We start from the raw sequence: 9,675 nt of genomic DNA on the forward strand, positions 1-9,675 counted from the left end.
ATCAAACAAAACGAACACAAGACGAATGAAACGCACAACAGTTGTTTGACATTTGTTGAAAATAGCAACACTTAGCTCGGTTGCCATCGCGTTGCCAAATTTGTTAACTCACTATTCACCGAGAGGCAGATTACTATTTCCCACACCTGAACCGCAACCACCAGTGGGGTTGCTGCGTTATGGTGAGGGTTGTCAAAATGTCTGTAACAACGCATTGGTGCGGATGCCCTTATATTTCGGTTTCTGAGTTGACAGAGAAGCAATATTTCGGAAAAGTAAATTCATTTGTGAGTGGAACATTGGGGTAAAACGGACAGTTACCAGTGGGAGTGAGACGGACTGTGAAAAGTCAGTTTATTCTATTCCTAAGAGCATCCCCACCAGTTGCTAAATTCGGTTGCTAAACACAATTAGGCGCACCTTCACCATAACATGGCAACCACACCAGGAGTTGCCATTCGGGTGAGTAAAATAACAACGCACCTCAAAGTAGCAGCCCGTTCATCTTTTTGGGAACCCAGTGTTACTTCATCGCAAAGTTGCTATTTGCAGCAAAAGTAAAAATTTTGGTTTCATTCTCTCCGTTCTGAAATAGTGATTTTTGCTTTCCTTTTTACGACGCATGAGTTTATCAAACCTCGGAGCAAACAATCATAACAACAAAAACAAACCAACGGTGCGAGGAAGGAAATATTAAAATGGCAACCATGATGGCAACGACCGGTGCGGAAATGGGTTACTACGCAAAATAGCAGCGATTAAAGTTGTCCAATTACCAACGCTTATATTAGGCTGTCAAAAAAGTCCTGCGGTATTTCCGCGAGGTGTCGTTGTAAGCGCGTAGTTCTAGTTGTATTCATTGTATCGAGTCATACTATAGCTTGTTGGAAAGGTATTTGCGCGCTATAATATAGTCCTTGACAGTGTTTTGTTTGGTTAAGTCGTTCGTGAGTTATAGTGTCGCAAATATGGAGCAAAATATAGAGAAAATCCGACATATTTTACAGTACTACTATGACAACGGCAAAAATCCATCTCAAGCTGCCAATAAAATTTGTGCAGTTTATGGACCCGATACAGTTTCCATTTCCACCGCACAACGATGGTTTCAACGTTTTCGTTCTGGTGTAGAGGTCGTCGAAGATGCGCCACGCTCCGGAAGGCCTGTCGTCGAAAATTGCGACAAAATCGCTGAATTAGCCGAGAAAGACCGGCATAGTAGCAGCCGTAGCATCGGCCAAGAGCTGGTGATAAGTCATCAAACCGTTATTAACCATTTGAAGAAGCTTGGATTCACAAAGAAGCTCGATGTATGGGTGCCACACACGTTGACGCAAAAAAACATCTTTGACCGTATCGACGCATGTGAATCGCTGCTGAATCGCAACAAAATCGACCCGTTTCTGAAGCGGATGGTGACTGGCGATGAAAAGTGGGTCACTTACGACAACGTGAAGCGCAAACGGTCGTGGTCGAAGCCCGCTGAAGCGGCCCAGACGGTGGCCAAGTCCTCATTAACGGCCAGGAAGGTTCTGCTGTGTGTTTGGTGGGATTGTCAAGGAATAATCTATTATGCGCTGCTTCCCTATGGCCAAACGCTCAATTCGGACCTGTACTGCCAACAACTGGACCGCTTGAAGGTAGCACTCATGAAGAAGAGGTCATCTTTGATAAACAGAGGCCGCATTGTCTTCCATCAGGACAACGCCAGGCCACACACTTATTTGGTGACGCGCCAGAAGCTCCGGGGGCTCGGATGGGAGGTTCTTTTGCATCCGCCGTATAGTCCGGACCTTGCCCCAAGTGACTACCACCTGTTTTTGTCCATGGCGAACGAGCTAGGTAGTCAGAAGTTAGCGACAAAAGAGGCCTGTGAAAATTGGCTATCCGAGTTTTTTGCCAATAAGGAAGCGAGCTTCTATAACAAGGGTATTATGAAGTTGGCATCTCGTTGGGAACAAGTCATCGAACAAAACGGCGCATATTTGACTTAAAACAGATGATTGTAACTAATTTTATGAACAAATGAAAATTTAAAAAAAATACCGCAGGACTTTTTTGACAGCCTAATATAACCTGCCGGTGGGGATGCTCTAAGGCAGGGGTTCTCAAAGGGGCCAATATCGACCCCTTGGGGTCGATATTAGTTTCTCAGGGGTCGACATGAATGAAAATTTGTTTTGGGGGTCGACGAGGTCTAAAAATTGACTCCCATTAATTAACACAGGTCCTTGTTCGAAACATTCAAGATACAGTATAAGTTGTGTTATGTGATCCAATTTGATTTCTAGTAGAAAGTATTATTGTTGTGTTTTTCAAAAACTCAACAAATGGAAGAGCGCACATAAGTTCGTATAAGATGAAAAATTTGGTAAGTACATTTGGCATTTGCGTTATGAAATTTGTTGGAACTTGAATACACTCATACATTATGAGAAATGAAAAGGAAGTCACCAGGTTCATCCCATAACACTGATTTTAAAAAAAATAGATCATTAACGTGCGATTTTTATATTTTTTTCAAAATTAATTGCCTACTCCAGTATTTGTGAGTCTCTCGTACTAACATATTTAAAATTAAATTAATATTTATATAATTTTACATCTATTTATTTTCATGAGAAAATGATGTCATGTTTACCCGCTTAACCCACGGTAGCTAGCCTTCAGATTTGTCTGGAATCTTTCAGACTTTGGTAAAGGATCCAGACATCCAGACCGTCCTTTGTCTAGTCCAGACTTTCCGAACTTTGCTCAGATTTTTCCAAATTTAAACAAAAATTCTACAATCACATTTGATTTTATTTGGAAAGTTGGTTTGGAAAGCCAATTTATGTTAGTTTTATCGAAGGATCTATCGAAGGAATAGTCACTAACCTTAAGGAAGCCGTACATTTTTTGTCCGGAGGTCAAACAAATGTCGATTTTAGACAGAAAAAGTTTGGTTTGAAATTTGTACAAACATTTTGTTGGCCATTTATCAACAGTGGCAAACAATGTCAAGCATTTCACGACTTTTCCGCACGGTATTGGATTTTTTCTCACAACCAACACATGCCACAACCAAGTTCATGCAAACGCTAAAAGTTCTGAATAAAGTTGCGTTTCATCAACAAAATTACGAGAGCTTGGAAAGTGTATAGATTGGGATAGCGGCTGAACTGTTCATTACACATCAAACCATTCTACCGTTTACTAAAAAAAAATTCCTAATCTGGCTATCAGATAAATGATTCAGCCAATTGATGATGAATTCAGAGGGCTGCGCAATGTTGATTTTTCAAACTATTCTCCGGATGAACGAACCAATGTATTCATGTTTTGCGGTAAAGTCCACACACCACAACCCACAACTACCCGTGGTGGTAAAATGGCATTCCCGCAATTAAGAAAACTTATCCCAAAAAATTACTGAACCCCGAAGAGAGTGGTTTGTTGCATATGTCTGCAACCATCAAGTTTAAGTATAATGCGTCAATATATGATAAGAAGAAATAACTATTAAACCATGTTCTACACATTAGACGTGAAAATGTTGATTGATTGATTGTGTTGAATTAAAGAGACTTTAACCTTTTGCAGTTCTAGTCCTGAGAAGGGTCCTTGTGGAAAAACTCAATCCAGCGGCCTTCTTCACATGCATTGAGAGAGAAACATTGTCATTGCTCGTCAGCAAACCGTGTCCGTTTCCGCAAACACCAAACGTCGCTCTCGTGAAAATGTTCAATAAATTTCTATTTTTTTCTTCTTCATATTTCTGAAGTTTAGGCATTCAAGAATATCCCCTGGAAAGGATATATCGAAAATCCTATTATTAACCGAGCTAGAGCCATATTAGTGATGCGGTATCTAATCTGGTACGGCCATAACAATGAACTACAAAAGCGTTTTTCTCGAAACTAGTTTTTTCAAACTGGCGTACACGATATCTCAAGTTCTACTGAACCAATTCATATCGATTCATATTTATATAGAAACAATCTGCATGCATCAATACATCGCATGAGCCTCTAAAAGTAATTTTTTTTTAAATTTTACTCTTTTAAAAAAAATGGGAAACGTAAGAAAAAACGTAATAAAATATGTGCTTGACGATGTGAAAAACGTCTGAAATTCATGCCTCTACACTAGAATACCCCCTTTACCCTTTATAAGGCCGTAGAAAATAGGCAAGGAATCGACTCAAACTTCAGAGAACATAATTCTTACATGAGAAAGAACACATTATCTTCGATAAAAAAATAAACTAAAAAATTGGTGGCAGTATAGTGGCCACTACCCGTTAAACCCAAAAACACTGCTTGCCGCTGCCTTGTAAGCTCATTTTATTGTGCCTTTGGTTATAGAAAAATTGAAACAATATCTCTAATGCACCGAAAAAAAAACATTATATACACTTACAAAGAAAAAATATAAAAAAAGAATTTTTCATCAAATACTCCATTTTTTTTTTTAATTGAAAAAACTGCATGAACTTACACAGTAGTTCGTAAATTCAACAAATTTAACAGAATTTTTGACTCTCAAATAATTATCGTACATTTTTAGCAGCCCTAAAAAAATTGAGTATTGCCAAATACTTCAAGATGTCTTTGATTAAGCAAAATAATGAAATAATATTCCAAGTGCGGCAAAAAATATTTTCTGTGGGTGGCCTTACAAAAAGTTAACCAACCGCGAAGTCTTTAGATAAGTAAAAATTTTGTATGAATAACACAGAAACTAGAAATAGATTTTTGTTTAAAAAGGTTGGCTATGGGGGTCTAAGGAAAAGGAGTCAACTGCCCAAAATAGTTTGTGAACCCCTGCTCTAAGGAATGCCCTTCGTCTATAAATGGAAATCAAATCGCCAAAGGTGGACTGTCTAAAACAATGGTGGCCAGGTATAGACGGGCCGCATTAGAATTTTCATTATATATATGATTTTTTTCTCACTACTTTTCATAGTGAAATGTAAAATATATGTATTTAACTAGTACTCATTTTTTTATTTCAAATTAGAAAGCATTCAGTTTTATACCTGTAAAAATCATAACTCGAGAACAAAATGAGATATAAACCCAAGCTTATATTGAAGTTTTATGCCTTCTAGAATTTTTGGCAAAATTATTCGAACATCTCTTCTTCACGCAGAGTCGAAAACACTAAGGCCAATCGTTAATCGATGGATTGGCAAATGGCCAATCATTTGCGGAGATGAAGTCTGGTTAGTTTGTTTGCCAGTCTCGTTTTTTAACAGTTCTAGGAGTTTTTTGCGAATATGTTTGGAACGATATATTCGCTTCAATCTGGGTGTCAATAAATGACTCACGCATCGACGTACGCACTAATTAACTTATCCAATTCATTTCGACTAATGAACGCTTTTGTTTCCGAAGAGGATTGCGATGAACGCGTTTATGAACAACATGGATAACATTGTGCAGCCATACCGACCTTGGACGTTTCTTTGTACTGTTGTAGTGTACGGAACACGAATCGTTCAATGTTAGTTTGATAGTTTGAGCAGCTCGTAGATCTGTTTTGACGTTTTCCGGCACTTAAATAAAGTGACAGTTGCCACACGCTTTTCGTACAGACCGAACTTTATCGTTGCTAGGAAACCGAACAAATACTAATGGGACCACGAAACATGGTGAGATGAAGGGGAATATCGAAATACACGACTGCAATGTTACCACTTTTCTTTGCTCCAAATTTCTCTGCTGAGAGCAATCGCGATTTCACTGACAGAATCATGGCTATACTTGTGTACTTGATAATGTGAATACGGTATCACGTTTAAATTGGCTTGTCTTTCAATCATCAAAAAGTTTCTACAATATTTTTTTGTTTTTTCAATATAGAAAATCCTTAAATACAAACATACTCCAACACCGTTTCGATTTCACTCGAACTAACTTTTCTTGAGCCATTTTATCTAAATCAGCTTGATTTTGAGAGATAGCGACGCGAAGCGTGTTTTCCAAATGACTGTCAGTGATTTTGTTCTTTGACTTTGAATTCACTTCTTTCATAACTGAAGCAACTGCTAACAATTATTTGTGGATTCGAATAATGAAATGAGCATGAGTTCTGGAAATCGCGCTTCAGGAACAAATCTAGAGTAGAAATCCAAGACATCATGGTTTTCAAATTTGTCACGCAGCTCTAAATCACCCTGCGTTTCAATGAGCTCCATCTGCATGTTTTCAGCGGCATGTGACTCATCGAAAGAGAAATTTGGAGAATTCTTTCATGTGCTTTGAAGTACCAAAATTTGCGAGATAAACCAGCATTAATTGACTGGAGCATTCTTTCCTAGTTGTCGACACAAATTTCCAATTTGTTTTACTTGCAACCGAGTAACTGACAACGTAAAAACCAGGTTGTACTGCCGTTACTTGCACGAATTTATGCGAGTGTGAGCAGAACAGAACCAAATTCGTAAAAAAGTCCTTAAAGTACTAACGAGAACAATTGTCAGGAGGTTAAATTAACACGGATGAAACGGAAGAGAAATGTTCAGTCTGGAAACACAATTAAGAAGAATTACTCACAAAGTTATTTTTATTCATTTGTATGGAAAAATTTTCAACTAGATTCTTTGTTTCGCTCATGTGATTTCTTTTTTCAAATCAGGCTGCGGGCCACATGAGCAACGATGGAGAGCCACAGGTTGACCACCACTGGTCTAGAAGCTGACTGGAACCAAAAACAAAATAGTTGAAAGCCTGTCCGTTCATACTGCTGAATAGCACCATATCCCTTCAAGGTGGATTCATTCGATTTTTTTTCTTTTTAGAGACATTCGTGATGAGTTCAGACCTTTGTTGAAAAAAATTATTACTCTCACGAGCAATAAACTTCTACGCTTCGTATCCATATCACCCCCCACTATATGTCCATATTACCCCCATTACCCCCACTGTTTTAGTTCCAGTAAAAAACATTGGAAAACAATTTTTTGTAAAACATTTGGCCGATTATTTTGAAAGACAGAATATTGAATTGCAAGAAACTGCATTAAAGTTTGGAACATGTCCGTCTTACCCCTAGAGGATTGGCGGGCTTTGGAGCAACATCTATCTTCCAGTGGTTCATCTACACCAGCGACTTCTTCGCGTAATGGGAGGAGACGAGGTCGCAAAGCACCGCAACCTCGTACGGATGATATTTTCGGATGGAGGAGGCAACTTCCGGCAGGCGCTTTATGCTGTAAATCTCCCCGTTCACCGCAAATCTCGACATTTGACATCCCCTTTTCGCTGATGGTCAGCCACAGAAGCACCTTCTTTGGGAACTCCGTGTGGGGGATGTACTTCACATCCTTGGTGGGGGACGTAAAGTAGCTGGTTCCCTACCAGTTGTTGCCATACAGCGTTAAATACGTCTCGTCGCCCAAGATGACAGCGACGTTCTGCTTCGCCGGAAATATTTCATTCTTCATCACTTTCAGTCTTTGTTTCTGAGTCTATTTCGAGCTTGCTGTTTCGACACGGCCGGTCTTGACTTTCGTTTCCGTATGATAATGTCCATCCCCGTCAGATATTTTTTCACTGTCTGGTCGGTTGCATTGATCTTCCGACCCAAATCCCAGAACGATGTAGGCCGATGCAGCTTCAGTTACAGTTTACGATCGCGTAACACAGTCGGACGACCGGAACAACGCTTCCGTTCAATGCATTCTATTTTCTACAGAAGTGTAATGATATTACCGGAACGGGTGTATCCGGCGGATTCAAAGTACATGGCGATGTCCACTTTCTTCGCTGCGGAATGGTGCTCCCAGTACGCACAAACCATGGAGCGCTGTTGCTTTACTGTTTCACCATAACTTCCGCGGTTCAACTGATAGCACTGTCAAATTTTGTTATGGGTTATTCCTCCAGTCGGCTTCTTTTCCTTTTCGTTATGTTGAAACTTTCGTCTCAGTTGCAACTTTTTGTCTCTTCAAACCTAAAAATAGGAAGCAGAAAATGGCCACGTCGTAATGTTGTTTCATAAATGCCACAAGACGGTAACATTAATTTTTGTTTGTGTTTTGTTTGTAAGACTACATTTAAAAGGAAGGTATACAGTGTAAAATTAAAAACTAAAAACTGAATATGCAAGAGATAATGCAAAATTTGGAACGCTTACAACTCGACCATTACTTGATAGATAGCAAAGATGTCCAATTTGTGCTCCACAAATAGCACCAATCAAAAGGAACGACTAAAGTAACAGCGAAATCCAATTTGAATAGATCAATGCTACTGCGAAAACAATCGAAGCTATCCATCGTGCACATACTATTCCATACTAGGGAAATAAGAAATGTAAGAAATAGAAGACACCTAATAAATATTGAATTGGATTCGTTTAGTCATCTTCAGTCTCGCTCCAGCTAGCGAGCTTTCCTGATGCTGATATCACATACGACGGATTTCTAGATACTAAAGAAGAATGGAAGATATCACACACTGTTTGATCTCTGAAAAGAAGCGAAACATTGCGTCCCCACCCCTGTGTGATTCTGGTACCAGCCAGTATGCATAAAAATAGCTGTCCCACTGTGACTCGATCAGTCTTTTTGTGACTGAGAAATAGTTAACATCATGAACTAGAAGAAAGAATAACCTGAAAAGAAGCAGAGGAATCAAATCGAACATCAGGAACAGGAGTGGTAGTAAAGCAGCAAAATATACAACATCAACCTCATCAGCAGCAGCAAACGAGTTTCAATTTTCTTGTTGCGACCTGAAACAATGTACGTTTTTATGCTTCACTTTTGTCGTAACGTGAAGTTTATTTATCAGTCCTTTTCAGAACTGGTTTTCCAAAATAGGTTCCGCTGTGAACTGGCAAGTTCAAGCAACCAGAGGCACACTTCTACTAGAGAACCGCGTGCCTCAGCACTCGTGCAATCGAGCCAACACATAACGTGATGTGCTTTTGTTCGGTCGAAGCATCAATGTTCATGCCGTTAGGTGAAAAGTACTTCTATATTTTTACATCTCACGCACATATTCTTGTCATGTGTTACCAAAGATAGATGGAGATGTTTAAGAATGTGGATTAACGATGCTAATGGAACAAAATATAATCGCTTCATTTACGGTTCATCAGTCTTCAATCTAGTGACTAGACGGTAGCGGCGACCAGGCTCCTAAATTGCTTCGGCTCAAGCCCAGTAGTTTAGCGTTAGTTGTCTAAAACAGCCTGTTTCAGGACTAGATTCGAATGTGCTGCAAAAATTCAATCCCTCTATAGAAGTAACAAACATCAACCTCAATTTCTGTTGGGTATGCCACCTAATTCGGTCTGTTTTTTACATGTAAAACACATTTTTTTTTATTTTGATACGCTGCTCTGAAGCGAAGCGTATTATTTACACACGTTTTTTGCGTTTTGTATTGTCGTAATGAATCCATTTTTTGTCCTCAGTAATGATTTGATGTAAAAAATAAGACTTGCTTTTGTACCAACGGCAGAATAAAATGCTTCTTCGTGTCCTGAAGCGTCAAGTGAGCAAATAAAATCTGTCTGTCTCAAAAGCTTTAAAATGTTTGTATGTATGGGGGTAGACATCTCACTCTTTCTTTTTCTTTTTTCATCTCTTTTGTGATTGTATCCAAAAAAGTCCAAACGATGTCAACGGGGATCGAAAAACGGCCGGATAGAATGCAAGGCTGTTTTACACGACCACGCTAT

This window comes from Toxorhynchites rutilus, chromosome 1, assembly GCF_029784135.1.
Source record: "Toxorhynchites rutilus septentrionalis strain SRP chromosome 1, ASM2978413v1, whole genome shotgun sequence".
Classification (NCBI taxonomy): Eukaryota; Metazoa; Arthropoda; class Insecta; order Diptera; family Culicidae; genus Toxorhynchites; species Toxorhynchites rutilus.